This window comes from Lissotriton helveticus, chromosome 8, assembly GCF_964261635.1.
Source record: "Lissotriton helveticus chromosome 8, aLisHel1.1, whole genome shotgun sequence".
In the NCBI taxonomy this organism is placed as follows: Eukaryota; Metazoa; Chordata; class Amphibia; order Caudata; family Salamandridae; genus Lissotriton; species Lissotriton helveticus.
In genome coordinates this window covers 463,412,627-463,436,491 of record NC_136069.1, presented here as the reverse complement: position 1 = coordinate 463,436,491, position 23,865 = coordinate 463,412,627, and the positions used below count along the sequence as shown (strand labels likewise).

At 50.3% G+C, this 23,865-nt stretch overlaps 1 protein-coding gene across 2 annotated transcripts in view; it reads right to left on the bottom strand.

The window, feature by feature from the left end:
- Positions 1 to 19,583, bottom strand: part of FNDC3A (fibronectin type III domain containing 3A) — a 1,256,364-nt gene extending 1,236,781 nt beyond the window's left edge. Inside the window, exon 1 of one of the 2 annotated variants that reach the window (XM_078657339.1) lies at positions 19,487 to 19,583. The gene's annotated coding sequence lies outside the window, so the exon portion shown is untranslated. The remainder of the gene's footprint in view (positions 1 to 19,486) is intronic. The other variant, XM_078657340.1, reaches the window with a different exon arrangement.
- Positions 19,584 to 23,865: the final 4,282 nt, after the last annotated feature.

Sequence of the window (23,865 nt, the reverse complement as noted above, 5' to 3'; positions counted from 1 at the left end):
GTTATGCCCCTAATACAGACACACCCTTATTCTTCACTACACTCTGGGGGAAGATCCTGGATGTAGGATCCCGAAATGTCATTTGGGGGGGAGATTTTAATTTGGCATTGGACCCACACCTGGACCGGGCAGATGGGGTGTCACATTACAAACCTAGATCTAGGGAAGTGCTGGGAGACCTACTCATGGAGGGTGACCTAGTGGACGGCTGGCGGTATATGCACCCCCACCGACAGGAGGGCACACACTTTACATCCCTGACGGGCACATGGGCAAGACTAGATTACTTCTTCACCACCAGAGAGATGTGCACAAGAGTCACTAAAATAGAACACCTTCCAAGGACATACTCGGACCATAGCCCCGTCCTGATGCACCTGCAGGTACCTGGGTGGGACACTCCTAGGCCACAATGGCGACTGCAGCCTGCAGCCCTTCTGGACACCGTGTTCCGCACCGAGCTTGGAGAAAAGATCGCTGCCTTCTTCCCTAACAATAAAGGCTCTGTTGATTCAGTCGACAATATTTGAGAAGCCTTTAAAGTGACGGTACGAGGCTATTGCATATCGAAAAGCTTTGGGGTCCTACGAGATATCCAACGTACGATCCGCAAACTTGAGAGCGAACTAAAGGGATTGGAGGCTAGGATGGTAGAGGGTGACGCTTCAGGCATCCATGCAGAGTTTAGGGATAAACTGACACAGTATGAGGAGGAAGCTGACAGAGTGCCAAATTTAGAGAGAAGCACTGGCGAGCGAGAAAATATTGTGAAGGGGACAGGCCGGGCAGGGCGCTAGCGCTGCTTACGCACCCACCACGCACTAACAACACAGTCTTGGAACTGCTAACTGACCAGGGGCACACACTCAGATACCGATAATCTCCTTACTGCCTTCGTTTCACAATATCGCACTTTATACACCTCTACCGCCACCTTGGATATATTGTATGATACCTTTCTAGGTGACGTGGCCCTCTGCTGGCTTAGTGATTTCCTCTTAGAGAGAGACGGGACGTGCCTTGCAAGACCGCGTAAACTGAACCGGCTGGAGTTTGGATTTTCATTGTTTAAAAGAACTCCTCGAAGTATTAAAACATCGATTGAAAGGACATAAGGTCCCTATAACAGCGCTCCCTTCCTGAACAACTGACATTACGGCGACCGTGTCAACAGACCAGGAACAATTCATCTTGCCATCAAATTATATCATCCGTTTTAATTGAAACACAACGGACGCACCAGTCAGAGGTGGCCCATCCAATAGACCTGGCCTGACACACCACGACAAAAATAATTGTGGTGCTCCTATCCCCCCCTCCCCCCCCCCCCCACTTCCTGAAGAAGACCCGCAGCAGAGGTCGCAAATTCCCCGTATTGCGCCAGGGTCGAAACGTCGACGATTACGCCCCCCTTTTTATAATTTAATTTTAAAGCCGATACCATTATTTTCCCTTTCCCTTGTGAAATAATGTATATAGAAGTGTATGGTTAGGCTTTGTTTGTGCAATTCAAATTGTTCTCATGTTGTACAGAATTACCTTAAATCTTGTGTTTTGATTTCCTTTCCTTACCACTTGAGCACCCTTTTCTATCCCTTTCTCTTTTTATGAATGTGTAAATAAAATTGCGATACAAATGTGTTTTTTTTGTGGTGTTGGTTACATTGCATTTATAGCATAATATGCAAGCAATATATCTCCGTTTGGTCTCAGATCCAATCTGTTTTGTGGAAGATTAAGATTCACATTAATTGACGGTTTGAATTTCTGTCTAGGACCATTTTCTTATATATACTATTACCCAGGTCCTTTGACTTATTGGGTTTACCCCATTGTTTTCAATGATGGGCTTAGTGATAGCGACAGGGCATTGCTTGCTGCCCCCTTTGAGCTGGACGAAATTCGAGATGCCATCATGTCGCTTCAAAATGGGAAGGCGCCCGGCCTTGATGGGCTACCTGCAGAGTTTTTCAAAACATATATTGACATTATAGCCCCGGTCTTCCGCGAAGTATTTGAGGAATCACTGAATGACGGACTCATCCCTCAATCGATGCGCGAAGTCGTGATAACGTCGCTGTTAAAACCTGGTAAAGATCCCACCATTTGCGGCTCTTATCGCCCACTTTCGCTCCTCAATTACGATGTAAAAATATTGGCGAAAGTGCTGGCCACCAGACTGTCTCTCCTTATGACCTGGATTGTATTGCTGGATCAGTCTGGCTTCGTTCCGGGCCGCTCCACCTCTCATAATTTACGCACCCTGTTCTCTCTACTGCACACTGTGCATCCTGAAATCCCAGTCGCTGCAGTCTTTCTCGACACTACTAAAGCCTTCGACTCGGTCGAATGGGCGTACCTTTTCACGGTACTGACGCGAATGGGCTTTCCTAAACTTTTCATCTCGTGGATTCAGCTGCTATACACGCGACCGACGGCAAAAGTCCTGATCAACAGCCACCTGTCTGCCTCTATCGATATTTCCAGAGGCACCCGTCAAGGGTATCCATTATCCCCTCTCCTGTTCGCAATAGCTGTTGAACCCTTAGCCTGCAGGCTGCGTCAGCTACACCGGGAGAGTGCGCTTCGCTGCTTACAACGTCAAATTGATGTATCATTATACGCTGATGATATAACACTAGTTGTCAAAGACCCTGCATGTAACCTGAACCCCTTACTTAGAGAGTTCGTCACCTTCGGCGGGATGTCCAGGATACATATCAATTGGGCTAAATCACAGTTTTTCCCGCTTACGGAGGCCGTGGTAGACTTCCCCCTTGACTACCCCCTGGAATGGTGCCGATCGGAACTTCGGTACTTGGGTATCCAGATCTCGCGTGACAAAGACGAGATATTACGCTCCAACTATGGTGTGGCAATTACGAAGTTGGCTACTCAGGTGGATCGCTGGATATCCCTCCCCCTCTCCATGGCGGGACGGGCGTCACTCATTAAAATGGTGGTGCTCCCCCGATTCCTCTACCTCTTCCTAAACATCCCGTACTACCCGGGAGCGTTTTTCTTCAAAACATTGAAGTCGGAACTCTGTCGGTTGTTCTGGGGGGGTAAAAACCCGAGACTGAAGTGGTCTGTGCTGATTCAACCGTATGACAAAGGGGGGTTTGATATCCCTGACTTTGATGTCTACTACCTATGTGCTCAAGCACATTATGCTTACCACTGGATGATCCCCACTCCTTTTATGCCACAATTGGCAGTGGAGGACTGGATTGCAAATCCTCTTCCCCTCAATGGGCTTCTCCATTGCCCACCCTCAATTATCACCACGCCGTATACATACGTCACGTGTACAATCGAAGCCTGGTGCCGGGTGGCTAAAAAACTGGACTGTGCCTTGCTATATTCCCCTCGGATGCCCCTGCCATATCACCCTAAACTTGAACTCCTATGTGAACAGGGCTTCCGCTCACTCTGCAGTAAGCTACATATCACTTGTTGGGGCGATCTATTTACAGCTAAACGATTTAAAACTGCGGACCTCTTTTTTGATGCGCACAGTCGCACCCCACTCGAGGTGTTCTACTACTTGCAGCTGCGCCAGGGAATGAGGGAAATCCTGCCTGACTTCCCGGATGAACCCGAGACTATGTCTCCATTGCACCATATGCTCTGTTCCCCAGATGGCTCACACTTAGTGTCGGGCATGTATCGTCATATCAGGTCATGTGCTCCAGGGACAGAGACCTCAGCTCGCTCGCGCTGGTCCACTGGCCTCACCACTGAGCTCACTGATGAGCAGTGGTCATACTGCTGTTCCCTTACAGCCCGTATATCGGCCAGTAGCAGACTCAAGATAATCCATTATAAATTCCTGCAGCGCTTGTATTATACCCCAGTGAAAAAATGTAGGTTTCAGTTGACTGATAATGACAAATGCGAACGTTGTCGAGCGGACCATGCTGGCTTTTTACATCTCGCCTGGGAGTGTCCTTCGATCCATGCTTACTGGTAGCAGGTGCAGACGGCTCTCGAGTCAATGACCGGGATACCCATAAATATTGATCCATTACTAACGCTCCTAGGACACACACCACACATTCCCACGACATGTAGGAAATTCGTAGACATCGCATTGATACTTGCGAAGCGACGAGTGGCATGCCGATGGGGTCGTGGCAGGGCCCCCAAGTTTAAGGAGTGGCTCATGGACATGACATACAGCCAAGAACAACACACAACCTTTGCTGAGCTGCTTCCGATTACTACCAGACCAAGGGACATATGGGGACCATTAACAACCTACCCACTGGCCCAACCTGGGACTGATCTTCCAGATGACGGCAAAGCCCAGACATAACATACACACCCCCTTCAGATGGACTCGCACGGGATGGCCTCCGACTACACACGCCGACACACATCGCGCATGCATGCTCCACTTGATGCCGTGGGCCATAGATAATAGACCGCAGCTATCTTGGTGCACCCCAGACACATTCCTTTACCTTCCATTGTTACATACGGAGTCCTGACTCCCCCTCTAGTCTATACCAAATATCTGTGCTCACCCCGATTGCCCGGTATGGTGCTCACCTAATTGCTAAGCCGATTGTTGACTTCATGTGATCACACTGTCATATTCTGTACATGATGTATACTCTGGATGCCTTTTCTGTCGTCTTTACAGCCTCACCCTTGTATTGTACTATGTTTTTCTTTTAAAAAAACTAATAGGGGGCGTGGCCAAGATAGCGGGGTAGGAAGACGTGTTTGCCGAAGCTCCCGACCCCATCCTAGGCCCTAAGCCCTGATTGCTGCTAAGAGCTCCCCCCCAGAGCCATACGGAGCGGCTGTGTTGTCCAGGGGCTGGTCACCGCCTGGTCTACGCCGCCGGAGCCCCGCAAAGCAAAAACTCACCGAGTTCGCGGTGACGAGCTGCGGACCAGTGACGGCGCTGCGCCTGGGTCCCGCCGGATCAGTGGCATCGGGAAGGCGGAGGGGCGCTGATCTCCCCAGCGGAAGAGTACGGAGCACCTGGAGGGCATCGGGCTTCGGAGCCCCTATTGCGGTGTGGTGCAGCGAGGTGTCCGGGGCATCCCTGCTGTCCCCTCTATGCTCCAAGATGGCGGCGCGCCAGGACCGGTGATCCCCGCCCGGACTGGCGGATAGCCCTGGGACTGCCAAGTGAGTGCGCTAGCAGGAGCGGTTGCTCCCCGCTGCTAGGCGGGGCTTCCCTAGCAACGAGGCAGACGAGGCGCCGGACACAGCGGTCCCTCCGGCCGGTGCTGGGCGATCTCCCCACTCCAGGGACAGACGTGGCCGGGGACGGACCTACGCGAGCGCCCGGCTTGGAGGCCTTCCCGATCTCTGCGAGGAGCCGGGCGCTGCTTCCGGCAGGACCAGCCATATCGAGCCCTGATTGAGACTGCATGGGCACGAGCGCCTCGCCTACTTGTGGCGCCCCCACGCCCCTGGTGCTGATTCACTTGTGCATGAGGCCGCCAGCGAGGCCTGCAGTGGTTTGAGGCAAGTGGGGGTACTGCGGTCACGCCTTGGACGGAGCTTACGTCCCCCAGACACAGGGGGGTGCCGTGGGGGTTCTGGCCTTCCCTCTCGACGTTTGCCGCGTCTACAGACATCCACGGGGTGACGCAGGAGCACAACCGGGCTGACGTGGTGAGCCCTTTGGCCACGAATACCGGCTGGACGTCGGTGAGGACACCGGAGCCCCTGAGCCGCTGTTCGCCCCGGTGCCGCAGCGCCTGAGAACCCCGGTGAATAGCGAGCGCGAATCTCCCCGTGGTTTCTGGAGCTGCAGTGGACCGCCGCCCGCCCTGGCCTGGAGGTGGCCCCTAGGGGCTCGGGAGGTGACGTGCTGAAGAACCGTGTCGGGCGATAGGCCGGGTGAAGGAGCTTACATCATGGCTGGTCAGAGAGGGGGTAAGCGCAATGATCGCACGCTTCCGGAGATGCTCAACAGACAGCCGGCCAGGGGTGACAGGAACTCCTCTTCGCCTGGAGCAGCTGGGAGCTCGCACTCGGGTGCGGCGATGGAACCCCCGGTCACCAGATCTTTTTTGGAGTCTCTGTTCAGCACATTGAGGGACGACTTCCAAACCTTGAAGCAGGAAGTGGCGGGTGAGGTGAGAGAAGTCCGCAGGGAAGTGGAAGGTTTGGGCGAGAGAGTGGACACTGTAGAGAACTCCACGCACAGACAGGATGAGGAGATCGCTTTTTTACAGCAGGAAGTACTGACTCTCAGGGAACAGCACTTGGATCTCCAATCGCACAATGAGGACTTGGAGAATAGGTCACGAAGGAACAACATTAGGGTCCGGGGTGTGCCGTCATCGGAAGAGAACCCTGATATAGTTAAGTACCTGCAGGAACTCTTTCGCATGGTCTTGGGCGAAGGGGACGATTTCCTCATTAAAATTGACAGAGCACACAGAGTAGGGCCCCGCAGAAGGGCTAATGGGCCCGCCCCGGACATCCTGGCGTTCCTCCCGGACTACCCGCTGAAGGAAAGGATCATGTCGGAGGCACGAAAAGCGCACTCGCTCACCTTCCGAGATCACCCTGTGGCGCTATATCAGGACTTGTCCACCCTCACGCTTCAGAAGCGTAAGTCATTTAAGATTGTGACGGACTTTCTCAAGCAGCACGACACGCCTTACTCCTGGGGGCACCCCTTCCGTATCATCTTTCAGTGGCAGGGACGGACTCACCAATTGCGGAACCTCCAGGACACCTGCGAGATCCTGGGCATCACCACGGAAGGGGAAGAGACCGGCACACCGAGAAGACGACGCTCAGCGGAGGGAGATTGGCAACAGGTTGCACGCAGGAGACGGACGGCGGAGAGGACCCGGAGGCCAGGGTCTCCGACTATTAGAGCGGAACGTGAGGCTGCTGTTCGGACAGCGTCCGAGGAGCTTGGAGATCCGGAGGTTGTTGCATTGACCGCTTAATCGTGCTCCGGGGGGAGTTCGCTACAGCACTGTTCCAACAGCTGGCTGAAGGGGGGCGGGGGGGGGGGGGGGCGACGGTTGGACACGTGTGGCTGGACGTCCACTAAGGTAACATTCCACGGACTGGTCCGTTAGGGCCGGTCTGGGACTATTTCAGGAAGTTTTGGGTAGTTTGGGGCGGGGGGTTGGGGTTCTGATGCTGGGGGTTGTGCGGGGAAGGGGGGGGGGGGGGGGGGGAGTTGGGGGGTGGCTTGAGAGGGAGGGAGGGAGGGGAATGGGGGTTGGGGGTTGGGCAGTTCGGGGGTTGTTCTGGGGGTAGGGGGGGGGATCCGGGAGTTGGGATGGGGAAGGGGGGTTGTCCAGTGCACAGTGCGACTGTTGGGAGTTTTGAAGGTGGCCCTACACTTTGGTTTGCCTGCGTCGCGAGGCTGCTTATGCATTTGTGATTTTCTTTCTGCTTTGTTGCTTGTGTTCATATTGTGGGCTCCTGCGCTCCATCCCCGCGGGTGGGGTCCCTATTGCTTGCTGCCTCTCCTTTCCTATGCCTTCTTCTTCTTTTAAAGTGGTTACCCTGAACGTTAGGGGGCTGAACAACCCTGTCAAACGGCGGGCGGTGCTCTCCCTCTTGGAGAATACGCACGCTGACGTTTGCCTCCTACAGGAGACACACCTGCTGCAGCAAGACACACATAGACTACGCTCCCGTAAGTTCCCGTCACAGTTCTTCTCATCCAGCTCCTCTAAGTCTGCGGGGGTGGCTATTTTGGTGTCCAGTCATTTTAAGGGGGAGGTCCTCCACAAGCTTACGGAACTAAAGGGTAGACTGTTAGCCTATAGATTCAGAATAGGGGGTCTTACGTTTACGATTGGATCCCTGTATAGCCCCAATGAACGACAGGAACGTTTCCTGCGAACAGCGGTCGAGGATATCACGGCCTCACAGGATAGACATGTTATTATAGGAGGGGACCTTAATTTGGTCTTTGATTCGGCTATGGACAGGTCGGCACAGCGCTACCCGCAGGTCGGGGAGCTCTCGGCCGACGGCAAGGAGTGGTTGGCGGAGGTGGGGCTTTTGGACATCTGGCGCTACATGCACCCGGCGGATCGGGACTACTCATATTACTCCCATGCGCATAAGACGTACGCACGGCTGGACCACTTGCTGGTCACTGCCCCGGTTCAGGCACTGGTCTCAGGCTCGGACATAGGAGTGCTGTCCCTTTCGGATCACGCTCCGGTCGATGCCACGATGCGTTTGCCGCCCGTGGCCCTCCCCCCTCGCACGTGGCGCCTGCGAGATACTTTACTGCACAGGAAGGTGGTAGTGGAACGCATAGAGGGAGCTCTCCGGGAATTCCTGGTGCACAATGACAATCAGGACACCGCCCGGGCTACGCAGTGGGCAGCCTTGAAAGCGGTCCTCCGGGGGGAATTCTTAGCGATCTCCTCCGCCGATAACAAGGAGAGACAGGCTAAGAGGGAGGAACTCACTGATAAGGCTCGCGAGCTTGAACAGATCCATCGCAGGACAGGGGCCCCTAGAATATGGCGACAGCTTAAGGGGGTTAGGAAGGCCCTGGCAGCTCTGGATTTGGACCGAGCGGAATACGCCGCGCTCCGGCTGCGCCATACCTTTTACACGGGAGGTGACCGCTGTGGTAAGCTCCTGGCCAACAGACTCCGCGCGGCGCGTCAGAGTCAGCTGGTAAAGGAGATCACTAGCAATACGGGGACCACGGAGACGGAGGACGCCCACATCGCGGCCGTTTTCCGTGGGTTCTACGAGGACCTCTACACTGGAGACCCTCCGGATGAACCGGCTGTGGCCGCTTACTTAGATACGGTTGCATTGCCCTCCCTGGATCCCCTGCAGGCTGAACACCTGGACAGGGACATTAGAATTGAGGAAGTGATCTCTGCCATCGCTCGGCTTAAGCATGGCAAGGCGCCGGGCCCGGACGGGTATACCGCGCTTTTCTACAAGACGTTTTGCTCGTCGCTGGCCCCTATCCTGACCCGCCTTTTCAACTCATTTGCCGAGGAGGGAGCTATTCCACCTGATCTTTTGCGAGCATCCATCTCGGTGATCCCCAAGCCCGGGAAGGATCCGGTGCACTGTGGCTCATATAGGCCGATATCCCTTCTCAACGTCGACCTGAAATTGTATACTGGGATACTGGCGGCTCGTTTGGCCCCGCACTTGTCAGGTCTTATTGACCCTGACCAAGCAGGTTTCGTTCCGGGGAGACAGACGGTTGACAACACAAAGCGGATTGTTCATCTGCTCGAAAAGGCCTCCCGGATCCCGGGGGAACGGATGATGTTAACGGTGGACGCTGAGAAAGCGTTCGACCGAGTGCACTGGCCCTACCTGGAACAGGTGTTGGTGAAGGCAGGCATAGGGGTCAGGTTCCGCACCATGGTCTTCAACTGCTACAGGCGCCCGACTGCTGTGGTTCGGGTGAATGGGTTCGCCTCCCGGGCCTTCAACATCGAGAGGGGCACCAGGCAGGGGTGTCCACTCTCGCCCTTGCTCTTTGCTCTTTATATGGAGCCGTTCGCCCAGCGTATACGTGATAACCAGGCCGTGACCGGTATACGGATGGGTGGCTTTACACACGCCATTAGCCTCTACGCTGATGATGTCATCCTATCGCTTGATGAGCCGCGGACTGCCCTCCCGGCCTGCGTCGAGGAGCTGGCCTCCTTTGGCGCGGTTGCGGGGTTCAAGCTGAATATGGGGAAATCGGTGGCCCTGGATGTTTCTTTAGAGCCGTCCACCAGGGCGGATTTGCAGAGCCGATTCCCAATGATCTGGTCATCGGCGGCGGTACCCTATCTAGGGATCCAGATAGCGCCCACCCTACCGGCCATGGTTGCGGCCAATTATTCGGCCCTGGGTGTTAAAATTAAGGAGGAGCTGCACCGCTGGAGCCGCGGTATCCTTTCCTGGTTGGGCAGGATTGCTGCGGTTAAAATGACTATTCTCCCGCAGGTGCTGTATTTGTTTCGGGCTCTGCCACTCCAGCCTCCGGTTGGGTGGATTCAGCAGTTGCAAGCGGACGTTTCACGTTTTGTTTGGCAGGGGAAAAAGCCCAGAATGCGTAGACCCCTCTCCTTCTTGGCCCCTGAGATGGGAGGGTTGGGGATCCCGGACTTTCGTAGATATTTCCGAGCGGTGCAGTTACGTTGTCTTGTGGAATGGAGTAGGTGGGAGTCCGACAAGAACTGGCTCTTTCAGGACCAGGCGGTGGCGGGGCGACCCTTGCAGGAGGTCCCGTTCTTGCGCCGGATTCATCGTCCGAAGAATCTGTACGCCTCCTTTGTTACACGAGTACCTTTACGGGTCTGGGATGCTACCGCCACTACGTGCGGTCTCACCTCCTTCCCGTCGCCGCTTACGCCGTTGGTGGATAACCCTGACTTTACCCCGGGCATGGAACAGGGCGCGTTTGCGCACTGGCGAGGGGCAGGATGTAGGGCCCTGTGCCATATGTATGGTCAGGGCGGGGTGATCCCCTTCACAGAGTTCCGACAGGAGTTTTCCCTCCCTGAGACTGAGAGACACCGCTATATGCAGGCGCGCCACTGGGCCCTCCAGCCTCAGGTGAGGGAGACGGCTGACAGGCGCTTTCTACCTTATGAACAATGGCTGCTTACACGCACTTCAGACTCTAAACTGATTACAGACCTGTATAGATTATTGCAACCTCCGTCCACACACTTCTATAACCCGGGAAGGGAGAGGTGGGAAAGGGAATTGGGGAGGACACTGAGCCCTAAGGATTGGGAGAACATCTCTTACAGAGCAAGGCATTCAGCGTACCATATGGGCCTTACTGACACTCTAACTAAAGTCTCCACCTACTGGTACTACACGCCGGAGCGGGTACACGAATTCGACCACAGCAAGGAGGCAGTGTGTTGGAGAGGGTGTGGACACCGAGGTACACTTACACACATTCTATGGGACTGCCCTCTCCTGGCTGCATATTGGAAGGAGGTACTGGACAACATTGATACGCATTTTGGCATTGAACTGCCGCGCTTCCCTGCCTACACACTACTGGGGCTCCCTAACAGCCTAATGTACCCACTTAGATCCCGCAGGGGTAGGCAGATTGCCATTGCACTAGGCTCAGCGGTGCAAAATATCTTGATCCATTGGCGCACGGCCACAGTACCTTCGGTTACGGGCTGGTTCCATAGGTTGTGGCACGTGTTAGGCATGGAGAAACTGTCGCTGATGGTGGCAGGGGATATCTCACAGTTCTCAGAGCTTTGGCAGCCATTTCACTCCCTGTTGTTGATGGAATTCACGGAAATTACCTGCCCCAAATACCTCCGCCTCCTGCGGCTCACGAGTCCTGAGGCACAGGCTCTGTAACTTAGTGGGAGGAGTACTTCCCCGGCGAGTGGGGGTCTTGTGATTGGACTGAATTGAGGTTGGTGCACTGGACGGGGCGGGTGGGGGGGGGGGAGGGGGGGAGGTTGGGATCCGGGAGTTGGGTTGTTGGGGTCTGGGGGGGGAGTTTGAAATGGAACGTTATCTCATACTGTGGACTGGCACTTCAGATGTAGCTGCAAGGGGCTGATAAAATTCACTGCATGTAACCAGTCCGGCCGGGATTGGGGTTCTCCCCACCCTAACAGAACGCCCAGTGTTGATGTTTGTTGGTCTTTGTGTGAGATGCTGAATAAAAAACTTTAAACCTAAAAAAACTAATAAACAAAGTTTAAAATAAAAAATTCACTCACAGCTTTGATACACATCGAACCTCCTTCCTAGACCTGGACATGGAGGCATCAGGAGGCCTTCTAAAAAGCAAAACCCACTATAAACCCACTGCCCGAAATTCTCTGCTGCACTTCTAAAGTTTTCATCCCAGATCCCTTAGAGAAAACCTACCCTACGGCCAATTTCTTAGGCTTAGACGAAACTGTAGTGAGACCTCGGATTACAAGGTACAGGCCAAAGACCTCAGTGCGAAATTAAAACAGCGAGGCTACCCCAAAAAGATCACAGAGAAGGCACAGAAGCGCGCAAGAAATCAAAACCGGGAGAGACTCATTGAAACATGCAATCGAGAAACCACATCAATACCATTGACATGTGTGACCACATTCAACACAGTCTCCACCCAGGTATCCAAAATCATAAGAAAACATTGGAACATAATAAATACAGGAAAATTGCAATGGGACCCCCCTCTAATCTCTCACAAAAACGCCAGATCCATTAAAGATACGATTGTCTCAACCAGACCGAAATTCCCACAACCCCCTAAGCAGACAATCACTAATGCATGGGGCCTCCCAACATCACAGGCCACTATGCCTGTGGCGATTGCAGTGTGTGCCACCTGACTAACACCACAAAAACACTAGCCCTCGAACCAGGAAAACAGTGGGAATTGCGCAGCCACACTAACTCCAACAGCACTCACGTTATTTACCGCATCACCTGCCCATGTAACCTGTGGTACATTGGGATGATCAGGAGAAGAATTAAGACACGAATATGCGAACACCGCAGCACGATCCGGTGTAAGAAGAACACGACCAAACTGACCAATCACTTCCCAAGAAACGGGCCACACCACCAACGATATGCGCTGGGTGGTGATCGAGAGCATTAACCCCAATGGGCCCAACGTCCAGGAAAAGCTGCTGAACAAGGAGCAGCGGTGGATCTACCATTTGTCTACCCACAAGACTGGCCTTAATGACAATATTCCATGGAACAGCTTAAGCACCCACTGCATCCCACCTTAGCTGCATCCCCGTGAATATTCCTGGAAATTTCTTAACTCCCATGCGGACACATAGCTGAGTAGGGGGCATTTGATTATAATATTATTACTATTATTATCATTTTATTATTCCCCTGCCCCCTAATGATCTTGCAAAGCCTTCCCCATCAAATAAATATCTTGCCCTCATTGCCTTTCCCGGTCTTATCCGCAGTTTTTCTCCATCACATCCCCCACCAAGGTTCCCCTAGCAGGCGAGAACCCCCTCTCATTTATCAAACTAATATTTTGCCTTTGCCGGGCCTTTTTGGTTATGTTTCTTTCCACCACTTCCCCACCAAGGTTCCCCAAGCAGGCGAGAACCCCTTCCCAGCACTTCATCTCAGCGCGCAGCCCATTCCAGGATGGCCGCCACTTTTTCGGCATTTCCACAGTTCGCGCATGCGCCGGCTGAGAGTACCATCACGTACCACGGCGCAGGCGCGCTCCAGCTCGGCCCCTCCTCACTGCAACTCCCGCTGCTCCTACCGGCAAATGATACGAGAACCAGTATTTAAGCGATTACCACCGGCCGCTCATTACCAGCTGGGACGCCGTGGGTACCAGACTACGTTTTCCGCAGAGGACTCCTAACTATCAAGTAAGGCCTTGTTTCCGGTCCCGCCGATTGCGGGCCTACCTATTCCCGTTGGCCGCGAGTGGTCCTGACCACTATTCTTTTCCCCGTTCCTCCAGATCACATACGGGAGAGCCTCTCCCCGCGCCCGATCTTCTGGATTAGAACCCCTAGCGAAGTAATTATCGGTGCCATGTTTTTTAACAATAATTTTTGTATGTGTGTTCGTCTCACTGTATATTTACAGCGCACCCAGGCGCATCCTTTCAATAGCACGTAAGTTTTATATGTCTGTATTGTCAAACCACTACTTACTCTTTAAATAATAGCGACACCAGGGCCAGTCGCCATCACTATAGGGACCGGCCCTGTGATAGCTAGGCATCAGACATTGCTATATCACCTTGTGCGCCTAGACTTAGTGTCAATACACCGTGCATTCCGCACGTAGCTCATTTCAGCCAGCATGCTCTGAATGCATGCTTCAGCAATTGTCACTTGTTCTTGATACAAAAGGCACTGCCATGCATGTCACACATCACCTGATCTTGCATGGTTGATACAGCCTTCTAGCAGACTCTAATAACATTTTATTGTGTATTGTCCTTTTTCCTTCCCACAGGATTTTTCTCTCTTACCTGCAGAGCATCTTTTTACCCTTTTTCCACACACCTTAGCGCGTGTGTAGGAGAATTTTCAGACGTGGCACTATTTTTTTGCCACTCACTTTTACCTGGTCCTGACGAAAGTCCCGCCTATCTTTCTTCTAGGACTGAAACATGTAGACCGCCAACACCTAGCCAACTAAGTAGTCATCATTTTTCTACTTGTAGTTGCATCACATATTTTTATCTTACACCCTGGGCCGCCACGAATAAAAGATTGGGCAAGGATCCCCAGAGGTGCATTTTACTACTCACCTTCATCTACATCACACTGTTGCACGACACCTGCTCCGCTGTAGTCAGGCGTAGAAGCACAACCAGGCGGCATTCGGCTGCCTGGTTGGACCCCGATGATGAAGCATGACACCAACCAGGTTGGTGTGTGAGGGGTTTATAAACAAAACCTATTGTGCCCAGCTGATAAGCTATACTCACATGTGACCTGGAATATCAACTGATATTCCGCTACTTCCACATAGTGGGCCAGTCCACATTGTTTTCTTGATTACATAGTTGGGGACAGGACTCGCCCCTCAAAACCCTCTCTCTCTCCATTGATTACCCTGCACTTTACTTTTAAACATATTCATCTAAAGCGTAGCATGCCACCATTGCTACGAAATAAATACACATTTTTTTGGCCTACAATTTATAGACTTTTGTTGCAGTTGGTGTTGCAATATTTAGCAATGCCAATAGCTCAAACTTAATTAATGTGAGACCTATTGCATTGCAAATGCTTGTTTAATTTCTTTTTGTGTGTCAAGTGTTTCACTGTGGCATGTCCCTCCATTCAGTTATGCATACTGTTATTCGTTTTTTGTGGAGTTTTATACAGAGGGGAATACCTATCAACAATACCTAATAGTTTAACATTTTAACAGCCAAATGCTGTTTTCTTTAAGTTTGTCAATTTCATGTGTATTTAATAACAAGGGCATGAGTATGTACTTTTGGTCAGCAGAAAATTTGTAGGTTTTGCTAATAACAATGACTGAAAAAATGACAAATAAAAAACATTGAAAAAATGAAAGCTTTTAAAAATAAGGACACAAAATACCTGGTGATGATAGGCTTTAACAAGAAACACACACAAAATAAAGGAAATTAGCAGATATTTTTAGGAATCACTTGTGTGAAATAACACTGAAAGGGTGGCACAAGAATTGAAATTCTAAGACAAAAAGATGCAGTATAGATTAACAAGCTTACATTGGTTGAACAAGGTAGAAGTACAAATCTTGAGTTACAAGGGTTTTTACATGAACCAAAAAAGAGTTGACATTTTTCCTTTGAAGGCATCAGACAACTGTATCAAAAATGTACCTTTTCTTAGTTGAAAGGTATGTGATTTTGGCGCCCAAAGCTACGCAGCACAAATGCTGTGGTAGCAGGATACCATGTAGTGGGTAGTAGGAGTGAACAGGTCCTTTTAGCCTGTGTCACTGAAGTCAGGCCTACAGGCTCACTCATTTAAAGTTCTGCTGCTATGTGCTTAACTTACCCTTGGCCTATATTGGTTTGATGTGAAGTGATGCACTGTGCATGTGTATTCTACATGTGAGGGTTGTTTGTGTGCCTGTGAATGGTACAATACAGGGATGATGCAGTACTATGTACTGCATGTGTGTTATACGCATGTGATGGGTGTACTGAGTGGTACAATGCATAAAGGATGTTGTGATGTGCAATGCATGTAAGGTATATGCATGTGCTGGGTGTATATGTGCCTGCTAATGGTACGATACATGAAGTATGTTGTGCTGTGAAGTGCATGTATGCACATGCTGGGAATATGTGTGCCTGTGACTAGTACAATCATGGAAAACTCTGGGTTCAATTTTGGGAGACCCAGGGCTCCATGGTGAAACACGATGAGAGAAGGTACAGAACTACCCCAGCCAGATTTGAGTTTGTTGCATTCCTGTAAGCTCGGTGGGACACACTGGAGGAGGGGAGAGCCAGGCTCTCTGGTACACTTCAAAGCGTGCTCTTTGATTCAGAGAGGTCACAAGGAAAGGGCCTGGGTGCATCTCAGGAAGGAGATGGGGCTGATAAGGGAATCATAAAGAGTAAGGCTAAGTCCCCGAGGGAACCCTTTGATACAAACATCACTGTGGCTGACATCCAGGTTTGATTAAACCGCTAGTCACTCCCATGGCCTGTGCTGTGGGGCTATCAGATTTGGAGTCACTCTTGCTTTGATGGACTGCTTTCAGAAGGAACAGAGAACAGAGGAGAGAAGTAGGCACTTCAAAAGGAAGCAGACCCCAACATAAACTTCAGGGACTCTGAATCTAATTCACATCTGGTGTCTGGAAATGGACTATAAGAAGGGAAGGTTCAGACCCCAGAATTTGGCAGCTGCCAAGCAGGCTCTCAGGCTGTGCAAGGAGGAGAAGCTCTGCAAGATTTTCCCTGAGACCAGGACTGGGGGCCATGGTCTGCTGGTCTCCCAGCTAGAAGAGGGAACATCGTGCAGGGATCCAAGACCACCTGTCATGGAGCACCAGCACCTGCCAAGTCCTGTATAACCAGTAAGGAACAGGCAAGCATTTAAAAGAGCTAGGTCAAGTGGGGAATCCTGGCGAGTGGATCCCTGTAGCAAGGTGTGATGAGACAGTTTCTACACCAATTGAGTTGTTGGTCATATGCAAAGTCAGTCGGCAACCCTCATATGACAGAGGAGGGCAGCTGTGAAGTGAGCTGTGTTTGTTGCTGTGCAGAATGGGTTCTCGCCCATGTGCAGGGAAAGGTGACGATCCTGCATGCCAGGTGGGTCCACCATGAAGAGTACTGCCATGCAGAGCAGGCCGTAGCCGTTACTCTGTGGAGCTATGGTGACCCCTAGACTAAGCAAGAAGTGTGGCCTAGTCGAGATCGTAATCGGATAGAGGCTACCTTCAGGATTCTAGTGGGCTTGAGCCATGACTGAGGACCAGTGCCTAGATCTTTGCACCCCCCACTACCTATGGAAAGAGCCAAAAGTCTTACACACCTTGGAGGAACACCGGATAACCCCACCTACTCGGCCGCTGCATATGAGGACCTCCTCAAGGACAGATGATCGCAGCCCACCTGGGTCACATGTGAAAGACTTCCCGGAGACAATCTCAGTAGCTACAGCGTCCACGGAGGTGGCACGCTTAAAGACCCCGATTGTTCCGATCCTGCTGGTGCAGGTAAGGCTGATTTCAGGCCACTCGGACCAGGGGAACTTACTTGCCAGATAGCGCTTTGGCCCTGGAATACTTCACTAATACAGAGTCACAGTGGGACTCCTGAAACTTGACTACTAGAGGAGTATAACCTGAATGTCGCCTGAAGAGAATAGGGAATAACCACCAACGCTAGCTTGAGAGGAGTGGGACTCAGGGATCCACCTATGAAACACTAGAGCCCTGACCTCAGGGGACTGTGTGTATTGTTTAAGAATGTCATATTTTACTTTGTAGTTATAGATAAATACTTCCTTTATCACAAGAGCCAGTATTTGACTGAACAATCATATATTGCTGCTGCTGCAGGTATTTCGAGCTGTGAACCCATGTTCACCCTTCCTTTCTGTTTAGTGACCAGCCCCCAAGAAGACTTGGACTACTTGACTTGTGCTACCTACCACTGAGAGTCTAGTGCTGAAGGGGTACTTGGACAGTTACTCAGGACCCATAGTAGGTCTGACCCCACAATATCATAAGTAAAAGGCCTAAACTCCCACAGTTGGGCCCAGTAACCCCTGCTTCACTTGTGGGCCTCTGAGCTGGGTTCTGAAAGCAGGTGTCCACGGACAACTATCAAACGTGTACAGAGGATGAGGAGGCACGTCACCAGGTGCAGTGACCTGCTGTATATGCCTCCATGCTGCCTTGGCAGCGTATGGGCACAGTCATAATGACCACACACAAAGTCAAATGGCTTTAAGTAGGCTGGGTCCCTACGGGTCTAAGACCTGTAGGAATGAAAAATAGGTATTGAAGCAGGTCTGGCACAATATTCATGGCCTCAGCATTACAGACAAAAACGGATAGATTTCTGAGCAATTAATATAAAAAAATATTAAGGTATCCATGTCAGTGATTTAATACCTGTCTAATTTAATGTTTATCTTGCATTCCTTTAGAGTCTATGCTAATTCCAGGATGATGTGTTACTGTATTTTTTGTGTATCACATTTCTCTTGTATACTACATACTTAGAACCGACTCCCTCCAGGTGTTGTAAAACGGGACACAACTGAGAGCTCTGGAGGTGAAGTTGAAGTGCCTGTCAGTCAGTAAGAAAGGTGTTCAGAATACATGGTCATTCAACCCTTGGCCTCTGTACAGAATGCACGATTGTGATTCTGTACAAATGGGTGTGAAGGAGGTACACAGTTGTCAATATAGTGACTTGGCGAAAACAGAAAATGCAGTGCTTACAGGTGAGTAGCTACGTTATATGTTTTGGTGTACTGAAGTGAAAGTAATACGAGGAAGTGCAGTGAAGAGAGAGTGAAAAGTAGGTGCAGAAGAGGAAAGAGAGGATGTATGAAATAAGCAGATGGAGGATATGTGGAGGAAAATGCAATAATGTCTAAGAGTAAATATGACAAGAGTGATCGAGACGATCTGAAGACCAGTATCTCTTCCACAGGCCTCAGTAATGTTTAAGTCACAGGCTCTTAAAACAGATTTAATATTAATGATTTCCAAATGATTCCAAATATTCCATAACTGTTATTACTCGTTTATCTTAAACAGCTAACAACCACTGACAAAGGCAATGGTCCTGGCTGGTATTAGATGTTGTGTTATATATCTGGATGCAATCAAAAAAAGCTCAGCGAGGCATCAAAATACCCGTTGTGCGCACATATGGAAAGCGCAAAAATGTAAATCATGTGTTTATGCCACGCCCTTTACTACATAGGCCACGACCCTTTTAGAGACTACCCCCCTCACTTTTTTTCATCCCACCTAAAGCCCTGCACGGGGCAATGGTCACAGTGCACCGTGGTGGATCGGCATGGTCTGGGTGCACACACTCCATGATATGGGTCCACAAATGTAAAACTGTGCCATGCAAATATTAAATATTTACTACATCCTGGCTATCACAGCTAACCCTTTTTTTGTTGTAAGACTTTAGTTTCGTTTTCACCATTATAGTGTCTTAAATGACGCGATATGCAAGAGGTCGTTGCCTTAAAAATCAAACCCAGTTAAAGGTGTCACATAATGGACATTTGGCAACTAAGGATGTAGCTGCTATTATGTTCAGTAGTCTATAAAGCAAGGTATCGATGCACTTCACGCTGCGCAACGGCTGTTTGTACGCTGATTACTGAGGTAAAGCATACCCCGCGCTGCGAATGAACGTACACAATGTGCCGTCAGCATTGGCAAGGTGTAGAGAGTACGTGCAAAGACACACTGAACACCTCACGCAGCTGTCGCAATTACCCGGCAAAATTTCCCCAACCTCCTTGCGCCTCCTCCCCCCACTTCTCTTAAGTGTGATGATCTCACCAGTACTCACCAACGTATGAGTAGTCACTGCACCCGGACCCAACACAACAGAAACCCCAAGAAGGTAGGGACTAGTTCCCATTAGATGAATGACTCTCAGCAACGACGTAAACATCACGTGACACGCGCGTCACGTCCTAGTTATGTGTCATTCCATGGAAATACATCGCTAGCATGTTGGTGGTGGTAACGGGACCTGAGAACAAGTGCGTTGGACAGACAGCCATGAAAGCTGTGCGGTCCATATGTCAAAAACGGTTTAGAGAACCCCCTGTTTGAAACGTGAAGGCAGGCGCTTGGGAAGTTAGGTAAGGCGTGCAGGGTATCACGTGAGCTGTGACATTCCTGGAATGAGCTTAGGATGCTAGTGGGTGGTGTAAGAGGAGGTTTATACAGGTACCTCCGTTTAATTTTTCGAGTCAAATCTGCAAGGTCCGTGACACTGTGAGAGTGTACTTGGAGAGGAAGTGCATCCCTTTGCAAAGGAAAGTTTCGGAGAGGTTTAGAGGTTGTTTCTTCCACCCGGCCTTCGAGAACCCTTTTTTCAAACAAGCATTTGCAATGCAATAGGTCTTGCATTTATGATAGATAGTTTGAGCTATTGGCATTGTAAATGACAATGCCTTTTATTTATGTGTTGTTTTAAAAATATAAATAAAAGGTATTTACAATGCAAATAGTTTCAACTCTCGCAAACTTACTGTAAAGCTTTCTGATATCCCCAAGGGTCTTGTTTGCGCTCTATAAAACTTTCAAAATAAAAATAAATAAATATTGCATTGCAAATGTGTGATTTAAAAAAAAAAGCGTTAGGAGGGAGCGTGTCCTTAAAGCTATTTGAGAAAATAGTGCTCAGAGGCTTTAATTAACCCCTTCGATGCACGTGAAATTTTCCCGGCCATCCGACGCACACACTACCCATTGCGTCAGACAGCCGGAAGCCGTCCGACGCATCCAAAGGGTTAAAGCCTACCGAGCAACAACACTGGTAACAGGGGGTGTTCCTTGGGAGCTTACAAAATGAGACAAGGGGGTACTACTGAGCAGTGGCGGCTGGTGACATTTGAAAGTGGTGAGGCGTAACACAATAATCGTACTGCAATGTTGCAAGTGAGCGTAGCGAGCGAGCTCAAAACACCAATGGGGGTTTCGGGGGGGTTAAACAGGTGAATAGATGCATTAAAAAGTGCCAGATTCACAGTGTATGCTTCGTCTTCCTCCACTTCACATGCACAAGCAAACACCAGCACTGTTCCTTCCAGAGAGTGACGTGCACCACCCCTGAAATCATCTGAAAGACGTGACAACAGCTGTCTGAGTCACACTTTCTTCCTGTCCAGCTGAGCCATCGCAGCCTGATCTAAAAATGCACGTCACACAGGTCGGGGCTGCCTGGAACACGCAGCAATTGCACAACTCGACCAAAGTCTCTGCCCTGTCACAGCTTAGTTTAACTGTGAAGAGCTCGGTCAAACGGTGATCGCTCACAGCCAGTCTCTGTGAACTCAGATGCGTCCACCCAGTTGCCTAGCAAAGAACCTGGGCGTTGGCAGCCTCTCGTTTATGTCTCAGGACTGACACAAATGAAAAGCGTTTGTAGTGGCTTTGCGGGGTTCACTGCTGCCATCGCTGGCTGCGTTAACTTGTGGTGAGGTGCTGTAATACCAACACATGTTTTAAAGAGCCATCGTTTCATGTCATTATTTTGTAGTGCAGAATAAAATGCTTGTTCATTATGACCCGAAGGTCAGAGGCCCGGCACTGGAAAAAATGCCCTGTAATGAGCCAGGCATATCATAGGAATCCTGCAGGCACATGTACCCAGGCTTTTCATATCTTGGGCAAAGGTGAAGGCTGCCTGCAACTGGGATTTGTAGAAAACGAATAGTTTGCATTATATAATTTTCATAGCGCCTCATACCCATGTAGAGACTAGAAAGCATTTGTAGTGCTGAAGGAGGAGAAGTGTGCTAAGTATACTGTGCTGTTTGGCCTGTTGAGGGTTCATAGAGCGGCCCTTTGTAGGAAGAGTCTGTCTAGCATTGGGCACAAGGCTTGGCAGTGCTGCAAAGGTGTCACCTCGACTGCTAGTTGCGCCGAAACACATAGAGAAGCGTTAGATGTTTGGAGATATGTTCCTAGGAGCTGAGAACACCTCTGCGCTCGCGGTGTTTCCGAATCCATTAGCCTCATCCCACACACTTACACATGGAAAAGACAGCACATAAAGCAGGGGTACAAGCATAACAGACACAGAATAATAAAATAAATATAAAAGACTTACCTGGGCTTCCCGCGCTGACTCCCGACTCGAGTCCCGAGACTGCAGACTCCCGCCGTCCTGGATTTTGAATGCCGCCGCTGCGTCTGACGTGATGTGGGCTCTCGTCACTGAAGGCTGCAGGCAGCCTCCCTCCCCTCCATAGCAGCCGGCACTGATTGGTTCGGCCGGCTGCCCTAACCGCGTCATTTCTCCTAGTCTGCATCCTGCAGAACGGAGAGTGGGAGGTGGCTTGGGGGAGCGGCTTGCCCACTGTTGCTAATACTGTCTATTTGGACAGCCTCTCAGGCTTCCAAACAGTCAGTATTAACAACAGTGGGCAAGCCACTCCCCCAAGCCACTCCCCCCTGCCCTGAGGCTCGAGTAACCAGGAAGTTCTGCTGACTGCTTTCTCGCCGTGCGAGAAGGGCAGGCAGAAACAAATGGTAGTTATAAATAAATAACTACCATTTGTTTCTGCCTTCTTCTCGCACGGCGAGAAAGCAGGGGGGCGGCGCCCAAACGCCCCCATGGAAGAACCGCCACTGCTACTGAGCCTTTTGACCAATGAACAGCCACAGATTACAGTGGACAGTGACACAAACCAATGAAAAATGTGGGAGGAGCTTCAAGTCCCTACCTCAATACAGCATGCCTCGCAGAGCAGCAAATGTGCTGCCCACGTACGATCTAAAAAGCAGGAGCAAAGAGTGAATTTTTCTAGTATGGTTAAATAACAATGAGAAACTTACGTCCTCCAGGCATATATTTATGTGATCACATTTGAATTATTTGACCAAAACTAGTGCTGGAGTTGCCAAAAATTATTTACTACAGTAACCCATAAATTAGGCATTAAGGTGTGGCAGAGAAAATGGGTCATGATTGGTGAGCAGTAAATTTAAGGTCCTTAGGGGACGGCGCCATTCTTGAATGGGGTCGCCCAGTGGTCTCCCCTATAACTCCGGGGGCGGTACATCCTGTTGGCTGGATGGGTGCGGGGGAGGGGGGAGTCTTTCTTTCTTTAGGCTGGTTGGCCGCCCCGCACTGGCACAATGACGTCACTAAATGGCGCAGAGTGCAAGGGCCCCCCTTTTTAATGGAGTTCATGGAGCGTACGGGGTTAACCGGGGGTGGTGGAAGTACCCTCTCATTAACCGGGCCCTCTGCGCATGCGCACTCCTACGGGAGGGCGTGGCTAATTGATAAGGATCTGACACCATATAGCAACCTGCCCGAATAGGATACACAGAAAGTAATTAATGTATGATTATGATTCAGATGTTAGACCTGGATAGGAATTCTTTTTATTAGAAATATGTTAAGGTTAGCCATCTGATATCTGTACATATGAATTGTAATCAAATGTCATGCTACGTTTTCTGCGTAAAATTGTGTAAATATTGTTTATTTCAATTTTTATTTGATTTGATGTTTTAATAAATACGGCCGGGGGTTGTACGTAAGCATGGGTGGATTTTGCGAATTGGCAATCCTCGAAATTGCGTATTTACGGATTCGCAATCCGCAAAATCCGCGAACTCTCGTGAATTTTGCGGATTCCTTTTTTTTTTTGTGTTCGCAAGTGTTTCTGCCATTTCGCAAGGGTTTTTTACCAGTTCGCAAACGCGAACTTACTTGTCGGGTAGCAACGGTCGCGACCATGTTGTTTCTACGTCTGGTTCATCACAGCACCCTCTGTTTCACCACTGCCACCCTCTGTTTCACCACTGCCACCCTCTGGCTCACCCATGCCACCCTCTGGCTCACCCATGCCACCCTCTAGTTCATCACTGTAGATTATGGGGGGGAAAGCACACCTGCCCTGCCTCAACTGACATGAATGAATTAGGGGCTGATTAATGTGTCACTGAATTTGAACTTTCAGGCTGGCACCTGCTTCCTTATCTGTAATTGCTTTCTGTTGCAGTGTAATTTTTTTAACAGGACCTTTGTTGTATACTTGTAGCTATTCTCTGAGCCTGCTGTGAGGGTCAGAGCAGGGTCATAGAATAGTTGCAAGTAGGCAACTGAACTCTGAAGGGGCCCCTCAGGAAGCACTACAGGGAGTGGTTACCAATGATAAGATTGAACTTTTGCACCTGCTGATTGCTTTCAGTTTTGCAAAA